The sequence below is a fragment of the Diospyros lotus genome, chromosome 14 (genome assembly GCF_014633365.1).
Source record: "Diospyros lotus cultivar Yz01 chromosome 14, ASM1463336v1, whole genome shotgun sequence".
NCBI lineage: Eukaryota > Viridiplantae > Streptophyta > Magnoliopsida > Ericales > Ebenaceae > Diospyros > Diospyros lotus.
Window position 1 is genome coordinate 10,543,673 of NC_068351.1, and position 11,308 is coordinate 10,554,980.

At 35.2% G+C, this 11,308-nt stretch overlaps 1 protein-coding gene across 1 annotated transcript in view; it reads right to left on the reverse strand.

Moving 5' to 3' along the window:
* Nucleotides 1–11,308, reverse strand: part of LOC127790007 (calcium-binding protein CBP-like) — a 79,038-nt gene that overhangs the window by 13,006 nt on the left and 54,724 nt on the right. The window lies entirely within an intron of this gene.

The window sequence follows — 11,308 nt, forward strand, 5'->3', positions numbered from 1 at the left end:
TAGGAATTACGATATTAACAAACTCAAAAATGGTACTAGACACCAAAACCAAAAGACTTTTTTTCTTTATTTGGTAACATCAAAGTATAAAGCAAACATATTACCCTTAAATAGTTTTAAGGGACATGCTTCATATGTGGTGGCACCTATATTTTCAAAATTCATAGAAGGAAAGTAAATAATAAATGGGTTTAAAATGAATTAAAAAATATCAAAAATAGTTTGTAATGTCATTTATCAATTTGAGTATTTAAACATTATTATTAACTATTAGGGATAAGGATGGAATTAGCTACACAAAATTTTATACAATTAATTACCGTATGTTTGTAACATTAGTATGTTATATTGATATATATATATATATATAATCAGATTTAAAATAGAACCCCAAAATTCTTCTAGGAAGTAGGAACATGTCTTCTTCTGCATGCCAATTATTCGCTTATGCAATTCCAAGTGTGCAAGTGGGTTGAGCTGCAGAGCGAGCGAGGCAATGCTTTGTTGTTACGGCCACTAAGAACAACTCTTCTATTTTCAAAATTCTTCAACAGAGACTCAACAAGTAAAGTAGGAGGAGGAGGAGGAGATGTTTGGTCGTTGGAGCCACTCGTAACAGATTTTTGACAGTGATGCCTTAATGTTAAATCTAGATGATATCATCTAAAAGGGTATTTTGAGATACTCTGATAAATAGTAGTACTCTTTCTTAAATTGTTCTTCCTTCTTAGATTCCTTAAATGGAGATTTTAATTAATTGAGCATAAACTACCACATAAGTTTATTACATTTCATTAGTATGAGAAATTAATAATAAAAGATGATGAACCACAAGCCATAAAGTATAATAAGATGCATCAGCAAACATATGGATGATTCTTAGTTGAACAATGTATCGAACTTGACATTAATAACAAATCACAGGATTAAGAAGATTAATGATTTGTTATTAGTTGCAATTGTGCAAGTGATCATTTGATTTAAACCAACATAATTGTCTTATATATTGGTGTTTGAGATTTGTTAGAGTATGTTAACTTACCCTAATCGTGGGTGGGAATGTTTTATGATGGTTTCCTTTTACTAGTACTAGTATATGAAACTATGTTTTTGCCGGATAAGATTCATTACCTTCAATGTAAGGTGAATGTGCTATGCAATTTTATGTTGGACGGTAACAAAAGTTCTTGGTCAAGACATGAATGAATGAAAAATAATTTTTAATTTGTCATCTCACATTACACCAAATAAGATCTATCATATAGATAGGGTTGGCCCTGGGCATAGGCTGTCTAGGCCTGCCTAGGGCCCATGCCCATTTCACGCCACTTTGAGGCCATGTCCATTTAAATTTTCAAATTTTAAATTAATTAAAAATAATAAATTTAAAAATTGAAGAGACATTAAGGGGCTCATGCCTATTTCAAGCCATTGTAAATTTTTAATTAATCTCAATCTCTCACATTTCTTTTATTAATAATTAATCTCATGAGCATCACTACAATTTTTAATTAATCTCAATCTCTCACATTCTTTTATTAAAAATCAATTCTATTCCTATGCGTCTCGCAGTGGCACCCATCCCCTCACAACTATTCCATGTATTTTTAATTAATCTCAATCTCCATCTTATATGATTGTATCATAACTATTTGCATGCATCTGGTAGTGGCCACGACTCCATCGTCTGCATCAGTTCCTCTCCTTAATTTTTTATCCATCCATTGTCATTGACATCTACCATCAATCTAAGCAAGCATAGGTCCTCAATCCAACCGATTTCACAATTACGCATTCTCTTCAGCAATTCCATTTTTATCCTCATCATCCCATTGTGTGACTTATCAAGTATATCTTTTGATTTTTTTTATTAACGCTTAAATTATCAATTAATTTTGCGTATATATTTCAATATTTGTGATCCCTCTATTATCAGTGAATCTACACTAATGGATTGGCGATGGCGTCTATTGAAAAACATATATTTGAAAAATTAATTGTAATAGTTTAATTATTGATTTTTCATCTAAAAATGCTAAAAGAGTAAATTTAAAGTGAAATATTATGAATTTTATATAATAAAAAAAATTATTCGTATTAATTTTATTTTTAAATATATCCATAAGGGGCTTCATAAAAAATTTCGCTTAGACCTCCTAAAATCTTAGGGCCGGCCTTACATATAGAATCGAGTTAGTAAATTTAATCAGCTCATAACTCTTACTCAATCAAGATGTTAGTAATGAAATCGTAACACCCCACTTCTCTAGAGCGTTAAATAACGTAAGATTCTGGGGTTATTTTTTTCTAATCAATGGAAACTCAACACAAAGTTATTCCTCGAAGATCTTGTTACACCTTCTCAGTATATCAACTATAAACCATCAATAAACTAAGACAGGTACATCATCTCAAATGCGGAAGTTAGATTGAAATCTCAATAAATCATAACCGAACCCACTTTATTTATAACATAAAGTCAAACCAACGTTTTACATGACGTCCTCAAAATAAACAATATAATTGAAACGATATAATATAAAACATCCACTAATCGTCGTCACTCCTTAGCGATCCCTTTCTCTTTCGCACCACTACCTTCACTTAGAAAGTTTGAATATTCCAGGGACATAGTCCATATTAGATGATGAATCATCTAAGTGAGAGTTCAAAAACGCATTTTTCATGAATGAATGCAAGACATAAAATAAACCAATACACTCAGTAAGCCCTAGCCCAAGAAAATCCCAAGCGCTTAACCCTACCACGAGAAAAAAACAATCTCTCTAAAAACTATGCCACCATACCGACACATCAACACGACGCGATTCTAGCTTAAGAGGGGCAAGTCAATGCATCTCTCCAACATCTCGGGAACAATTGTTACCAACTCCCGGCCCAGGAGGGTCACATCAACGCAGGAAATCGCCTCACCACATTTACGTCGGAGATTACGTTCCCACTCTAAGCATCCAGGAACCACCATACAATCCCAACTCCAAAATTTCACATGGACCACCTAGTCATCCTAGTGCAACTTCCCTAATCAAATGGCCTAGTACGAAAACCAAGGCAGCTATCCCGGCATACACACCAACACAAGATACCCCTATTATTTCGTCACGCCCTTGGAGAATTATGGCTACACTGTAACACCCCACTCTCCCAGAAGGGCGTTACGTAACGTAAGATTCTGGGGATATAATTTTTTTTTCCAAATAAAAATCCATCACAAAAACCATTCCCCGAAGATCTCGTTACACCTTCTCAGTATATCAACTATGAACCATCAATAAACTAAGACAGGTTCACCAACACAAATGCGGAAATTAGATCGAAACCTTAATAGGTCATAACCAAAATCACTTTATTTATAATATAGAGTCGAACCAACGCTTACATGACGTTCTCAAAATAAACAACATAACCGACATGACATAATATAAAAACATCCTCTAATCGCCGTCACTCCTCGGTAATTTCAAAATAATTATTTCCTCAACCATTTTCCAAAATATTTCAACACAATAAATTCTAAAATAATTAAATAAAAATTTTGGAATCGAAATTATCAAAAAGCCCCTTGTCACGCGCTTGGCGCATGTGTGAGAGTGAAGGTTGGCGCGTGGCTGCACGCGACACCGTCTTTTTCCTCGAACCAGTCGCCGGCAGTTGTTCCGATGACCCCAAAATCGATACCCCCTTAAAGCCCACGAAGAATCGATCTCAAACCCACTGGTTTCAGGTCGAAAGGCCACCGGAAAAGGCCTCGAAAGTCGAGTTGCAGGTCCGGCGATGGCGGATCGCCTCTAACCCTCAGCCAAGCTCAAACAGCCCTCAATGCTCATAAAAATGCTTCAAAACACTCACAATCTCTTCTCCTTGATACCAAGATCAAAAGCCCTCTATCAAAGCTCCCAAAATCGTACCAAAACGCGGCCAAATTGATGACAAAAATCTTGAAGTTTCGGCCACTATTTATACCCAAAACCCGGCCATTTTTCGACCAATCGTCGGCCATGGCTTGGTCCCCAAGCCTCACACCGTCGGATACCACCTCCCCCAAGCCACCCTCGGCCATCCCATCGCCTGAAACGACAGCCACGTGCAGTGGCAGTGCAGCGGTCGAAATTCATTGTTGTGCGTTCACACTGCAACTTCTATTAATTATACTTTGACCCCATGTTTTCATATAATCTCATTTTAACCCTTTTCATGCTACCCTTGATCTTTCCAACACCATCACCAAGGCCCACAAGTCTTGTACTCTTCATTTGATCCTTGAAACTTCCGAAAAATTACTGTTTTGATCTCCTTCGGGCAAATTTTAAAACTTGCACTTAGGCCCGGCTGATTGATTTAACCTTAAATCCATTTGTTTCAACCCGAAATCACCTAAGGGTTGTTCTATACATAAAATATTGGTACTTGACACTCTTCGTTGATTTTTCGGACGTCTCCTACGTTGATTCAATTTTCTCAGCCCGGTCAACAGTTGTACCGAAAACTGTTACCGATCCAATTTCTTTTCTAACTAAAAATCATAACTTTAATCACTAGTCGATACTATACCATTTTCCTTGGCTATCTAGGGTCCGGGGTACTCCCTCTGACTAATTCAGTCCCCCAAAGCTGCGTTAGTGTACCATATAGCTTTACTTTTCCGAAAATTCCATTTATGCCATTTATCAAATATTATTTGTATCCTCAACTCATTCTCAGGTATTACAAACACTATCCAGACAATATCTTAGGCTGACATTCCATATGAACAACACAATATGGACCACTTAGTCATCCTAGTGTAACTTTCCTGACCAAATGACCCGGCACAGAAACCAATGCAGCTATCCCAACATGTACACCAGCACAAGATACCCCTATTATTCCGTCACGCCCATGGAGAAATATGGCTTACACTATCTAGACAACATCCTAGGCTGACATTCCATATGAACAACAAAACACAAGACAATGCCATATTTCAAAATTCAAAGTATCATATAAACAACAGTTTTATAAAATGCAATGCACAAGTTTGAAACATTGAGGGACGAACCTCCCTTATAAAATCAACTGTCACAAGTTACTGTTTGCATACACAAAACCGTTTTGCATGAAATCTCAACACATTTGGACAGAGCAAACACAAAGCCTTTAGGTAGAACACTCACAGATCAAACCATTTGCATGAACATGCCAAGTTTGGTAGTGAACAACTCACCTCAAACGTATTCGGATTGCCTCGATCTTCGTGCACAACCTCAATTTGCGTGCTAATTCACAAACACCCGTACTTATACTCAACCTCGAGCCACGATACTCCCTAAACACCATATTTAATTAAGGAAGTATCAAAATCTATTTTCCTCAATTTTTTCATAATTTCTTCTATTTTTCTCCCAACTTTCACCTTGATAATTTCAAAATAATTATCTCTTAAAACATTTTTCTAAATTTTTCAACAAAATAGTTCCTAAAATAAATATAGAAAAAAATTGGAAGAAAAATTATCGAAACACCCTTGCTCACGCACTCAACGCGTGGCTGCATGTAGAGTGTGGAATGTGGCGCGTGCAGCCACGCGCCACCATCTTTCTCAATTCTCCGGCCGCCGCTGACAGCTCTGATGGCAAAACAAATGGTACCCTCTTGAAGCCCTTGATGAATCGATCCCAATGGCACAACTTTCAAGCCGAAAGACCATCGAAAAATGCTCCAAACGGGCGTTGTGGGCGGCCCCAAGCGGTCTGCCACCTGTCTCTGGCCAAGCTTCAAATGGCCTTCAATCACACCCAAAACACCTCCAAATGCTCCCAAACTTTTCTCCTTGATGCAAGGATCAAAAACCCCTTAATCACTCTCTCAAAAACATCCAAAATCACAATCGATTTGTTGCCAAAAATATCGAAACCCTTGGCCATTTTTATACATGAAAACCGGCCAGATCTCAGCCAATTAATGGCCATGGCTTGGTCCCCAAGCCTCCTACCACCGTATACTACCTCTCCCAGGCCCTACCGCGGCCATCCCATCACCGGAGACAGCTCCACTTGCGGCGGATTTGCGGTGGCCATTTTTGGCTTGCTGCATTCACACCACCATTTTCATTTATTACACTTTAGCCCCCCCTGATTCTTCTTATGCCATTTTGGCCCTTTGCATATCACCCCTGCACTATCCAACTATAGCACTACAACCCACAAGTTTAGTACACTTCATTTCATCCTCAAAACTCCTGAAAAACTATCATTTGGACCTCTCTCGGGCAAAATTAGAAAATTGCACTCAGGCTCGACTAATCGTTTTGACCTTAAATCCATTCGTTTCAACCCGAAATCGCTCAAGGGTTGTTTCATATATAAAATCTAGGTCCTCAAGACACTTCCTTGACTTTTCGGATGTTCCCTACGTCGATTCAGTTTTCTCAGCCCGGTCGACAGTTGTATCGAAAACTATTCTCGATCCCACTTCTTTTGATGCCTAAAATCATAACTTGTATTACTCGTTAATACCATTACATTTTTCTTAATCATCTAGGATTAAGGATACTCCCTTCGGTCAATTCGATCTATTAAAACTACGATAGTATACCCTACAGCCTTTTTTTTCGATAATTTCACTTATGCCCTTCATCAAATACCATTTATATCCTTCAGGATTTCCCGGGTATTACATAAATAATTGAATTACATGATAATCATCAAAAACATAGATTCACTCATAACTGACTTCATTCCCTTGACAACACTCAAGATCTTTAAGGTGTTTCAAGAATATATAGAGATTCTTGAAATATATCAAAGAGTTCTATTAACCTCAATGGAATTTAATGTTTCCTAATTATTACTTGATGGTGAATCTTGAAAGTTACATGCCTAAAAGTAAAGTGACAAAATAAGTAATATTAGGCTTGTATTATGTTATTTAATGTTATTAATAGTTAATAGAGGAGCTAAATGCAACTAAGTGTGTCTTGTAGCATAAAATATAAAACGGTCAATTGATTTTCCAAAGCTAAAACCAATTGCCAATTGCTTTTTAAATTTGAAGAAACTATGATATGCATGTGGCCACAGGTTGATAGTTTTTGTTGGACAGATTATTCTTCATAATCTGTCCATTAACTTCTCACATCTACTATATTCTTAATTCAATGGATTATCAGATAATTCCATTGAATTATCTCAAGCTTTGCATATAAATAGAGAAATGGAAGAAGAGATGAAAAAGATAAATCTCTTAATAGTTTTTTATTTTCTTCTATTCTATTCTCTTCTCTTGTTCATGAGCCCCATTCTCCTTCATTTAAAAACAAAAATAAGGCTACACATTTCCTTTGATAGTTTTCAACTAGCACAAGGAAGCTTCAAAGGCTTTTGCTGATGTTTTGCATTTGATATAATTTTGATGATGAAAAACAATTGTATTTTGATGATGAAATAAAGTTAAGAGAGTTCAATGTTAAAGAATTTTATGATTCAAATATTCTTTTTTCATGTTATCATTTAACGGTTCAGCCTTTATAAAAGGAATAGTCGACTATGTGTTTGTGTTCTGTTGACTATACTTATGGATAGTCAACTATGTGTTTTAGTGCTATCGACTATGCCTATCAATAGTCGACTATGTGCTTGAGGATATATAGTCGACTATGCCTATTTATTTTGTCGACTATGTATGGCTTCTGTCGACTATTTTTTATTCTGTCAACTATCATGTAAGGATAGTCGACTATGATTTTTTTTCTGTCGACTATGTTTGTATATGATTTTCAAAATCTTCTTCATATTTTTGTAGCTGTTGACTATGTGAATGTATTTGTTGACTATGGATAATTTGTGTTAGAAGATAGTCGACTATGCTTTCTTGTCTGTCGACTATGCCTTGTTTTATTTGAAAATATAGTCGACTATACATTATATTCTGTCGACTATCTCTTTTACATAAAGCTTCCAACGGCTAGTTTTTCAAACTTCAACGATCACAAACGGCTAGTTTCCTCTTCAATCTTTATAGATGCCTATATATACAACTCATGGATGATCAAGAAGAGACTAATGGACGGGAATGAATTGAATTAAGCTTACATTTGTTCTCATCTCTATTTACATCGACTATGCTTTAATTTTTCTCTCAAAAAGGCTTCAATTATCATTTGTATTATCTTATTCAAGCCTTGTACTTTATTTTTGAGAGATCATTGTAACTAAGAGATTTATCTCTTAGATCCTCTCTTTATTACACTTCTTGTATTTCCTAACTTATGTAGCTAGAGGGCCTACTTGGTTTAAGTAGGAGGTTGTATTTCCTAGCTTGTGTAGCTAGAGGGCCTACTTGTGTAAGTAGGAGGTTTTAGTGAATTGGTTTAAAATCCTTAGTGGGAGTTAAGGTAGTGGATTAGGCTTGGTTTAAGCCAAACCACTATAAATCCTTTGTGTTCTTCTCTTGTGCTTGTGTTATTTAGTTTGTTTATCATTGCTAGCATTTCCATCAAAAGCATTTCAAAGTTCTATCAAGTTTTTAAAAATAATCAATTCACCCCCCTCTTGGTGTGTGCCATAGCACCTCCTGGTTTAACAATTGGTATCAGAGCCTCATTCCCACTGTTTTCATTAGTTTAACAACCTAGGGATAAAGATCCACAATGGCACACATTTTTGGCTCATCTAAAGTTGAGGGTTGAAGCACCACTCGTCCACCTTTCTTTAATGGTACTAACTTTAATTTTTGGAAAACAAAAATGCTCATCTATCTTATGCAAAATACAAGCCTTATGCACGTGATTAAGAAAGAGGTTACATTGGCCGATATGGAAAATATGGAGACTTGGACAGTAAAGGAAATAAGAGATATGGAGATAAATGCAAGAGCCATGAACACTTTGTTTTGTGCTCTTTGCGTCGAAAAGTTCAACTGAGTCTCAACATGCACAATGGCCAAGGAAATTTGGGACAAATTAGAGGTCACTCATGAAGGCACCAGTCAAGTCAAGGAATCAAAGGTAAATTTACTAATTCGTGAGTATAAACTTTTTCTATGAAATCTTGGGAACCTATTAATGAGATGTTTACTAGGTTTAATAATATTGTCACAAATTTAGAGGCTTTAGGAAAAACTTTTCCAAATGGAGAGAAAGTTAGAAAAATCCTTAAAAGTTTACCCAAGGAATGGGATCCCAAAGTGACAGCTATTCAAGAGGCTAAAGACTTAGATAATTTATCTTTTGATGATTTGGTTGGATCTCTCATGACTCATGAGATCATGATGAAGAGAGATGATAATGAGATAAATAGAGATAAAAATCTTCTTTTCAAAGTGTCACACTCATCCAGTAAAGATGATGATGATCTAATGATAATTACTAGGAAATTCAAAAGGTTCCTTAGTAGAAAAAGATTGAAAGAATTGGAAAGAAGAAACCTAAGGAAGAAGAAGGATAAGTTTGAGGGGGAGAAATATAGAAATGGAGTTAAATGTTATGGATGTCAAAAGTATGGGCATATAATATCCGAATGTCCATCATTTAAGAGGTATGAGAAGAAGTGTAAGAAGAAAACGGATGATTCATCCTCTAGTGACAAATCTCAAGTGAAGGAAGTGGTCAACCTATGTCTTATGACCAACATAGAAGAGAATCCTTCCCATTCTAGTAATTTAATTTTAAGTTTTACTCTTGATGAATTACATGATGCATTCAATGATTTGATGAATGAACTTGAAAATATTAGTATGAAAAACATTTGTCTTAAAGAAGAAATTAAAATCTTTAGATAAAGAAGTGAGCTTATTGAAAGAAGAAAAAGATTCTTGGAATAATGAGAAGAAAATGTTAAAAGCTCAAAAGGATGAACTTCAAGAGAAAAATAAATGTCTAAAATTATCTCTTGAAAAAGCTGACAAAGAGAAATAAGAATTGAAAGATGCCCTTGAGATTCAAAGAAAATATTTTCATAAAAGAAGAAAAGGACAAGGTTGCTTTGTGAAAAGAAAACAAAATTTTGCTTTACATTCTAAAATCACTTATCATTATTGTGGTCGATGTGGGCATTCTATAAACAAATGTTTTATAAGAAACCATCCTATAAGATATAAATAAATATGGGTTCCAAAAGGAATTTTCAATGCTAACTATGGTGACCCCAAAGAGGGTTGGGTACCAAGATCTTGTGGATCATTTGTTTTTGCAGGTTTTCTTGACATTCAAATGGAACTCAAAGTGAAATTTGTATGAATGTATCGAGCATGAAGAGAAAAGGGGGACGAAGGAGAAAATCAACCCCAAAAGATGCTCATTTTTTTTTTTTTTGCCAACCAATGGTAAGAGAGATTGTTAAATTCAATCTTGGTGGTATATTTTCTATCTCTAAACTCTCCATGATTATGATGTTTATGATGATTTTGAATCATATATTGCCTTTATGATTTTACTTAAGAATTTATATCCTTTTTGATTTATGACAAAAAGGGGGAAACTTTTGGATATTTCATAAAATGTTTTGTCATCATAAAAAATGGGGAGATTGATGTTTTGAATTTGATATAATTTTGATGATGAAAAATAATTGTATTGTGATGATGAAATAAAGTTAAGAGAGTTCAATGTTAAATAAATTTTATGATTCAAATATTCTTTTTTCATGTTATCATTTAACGGTTCAATCTTTATAAAAGGAATAGTCAACTATGTGTTTGTGTTCTGTTGACTATACCTATGGATAGTCGACTATGTGTTTAGTGCTGTCGACTATGCCTCTCAATAGTCGACTATGTGCTTGAGGATAGTCGACTATGCCTATTTGTTCTGTCGACTATGTATGGCTTCTGTCGACTATTTTTCATTCTGTCGACTATCATGTAAGGATAGTTGACTATGATTTTCTTCTGTCGACTATGTTTGTATATAATTTTCAAAATCTTCTTCATATTTTTGTATCTGTTGACTATGTGAATGTGTTTGTCGACTATGGGTAATTTGTGTTAGAAGATAGTCGACTATGCTTTCTTGTCTATCGACTATGCCTCGTTTTATTTGAAAATATAGTCGACTATACATTATATTCTGTCGACTATCTCTTTTGCAGAAAGCTTCCAGTGGCTAGTTTTTCAAACTCCAACAGTCACAAACGGCTAGTTTCCTCTTCAATCTTTATGGATGCTTAAATATACAACTCATAGATGATCAAGAAGAGGCTAATAGGCGGGAATGAATTGAATTAAGCTTACATTTGTACTCGTCTCTATTTACATCGACTGTGCTTTAATTTTTCTCTCAAAAAGGCTTCGATTATCATTTGTATTATCTTGT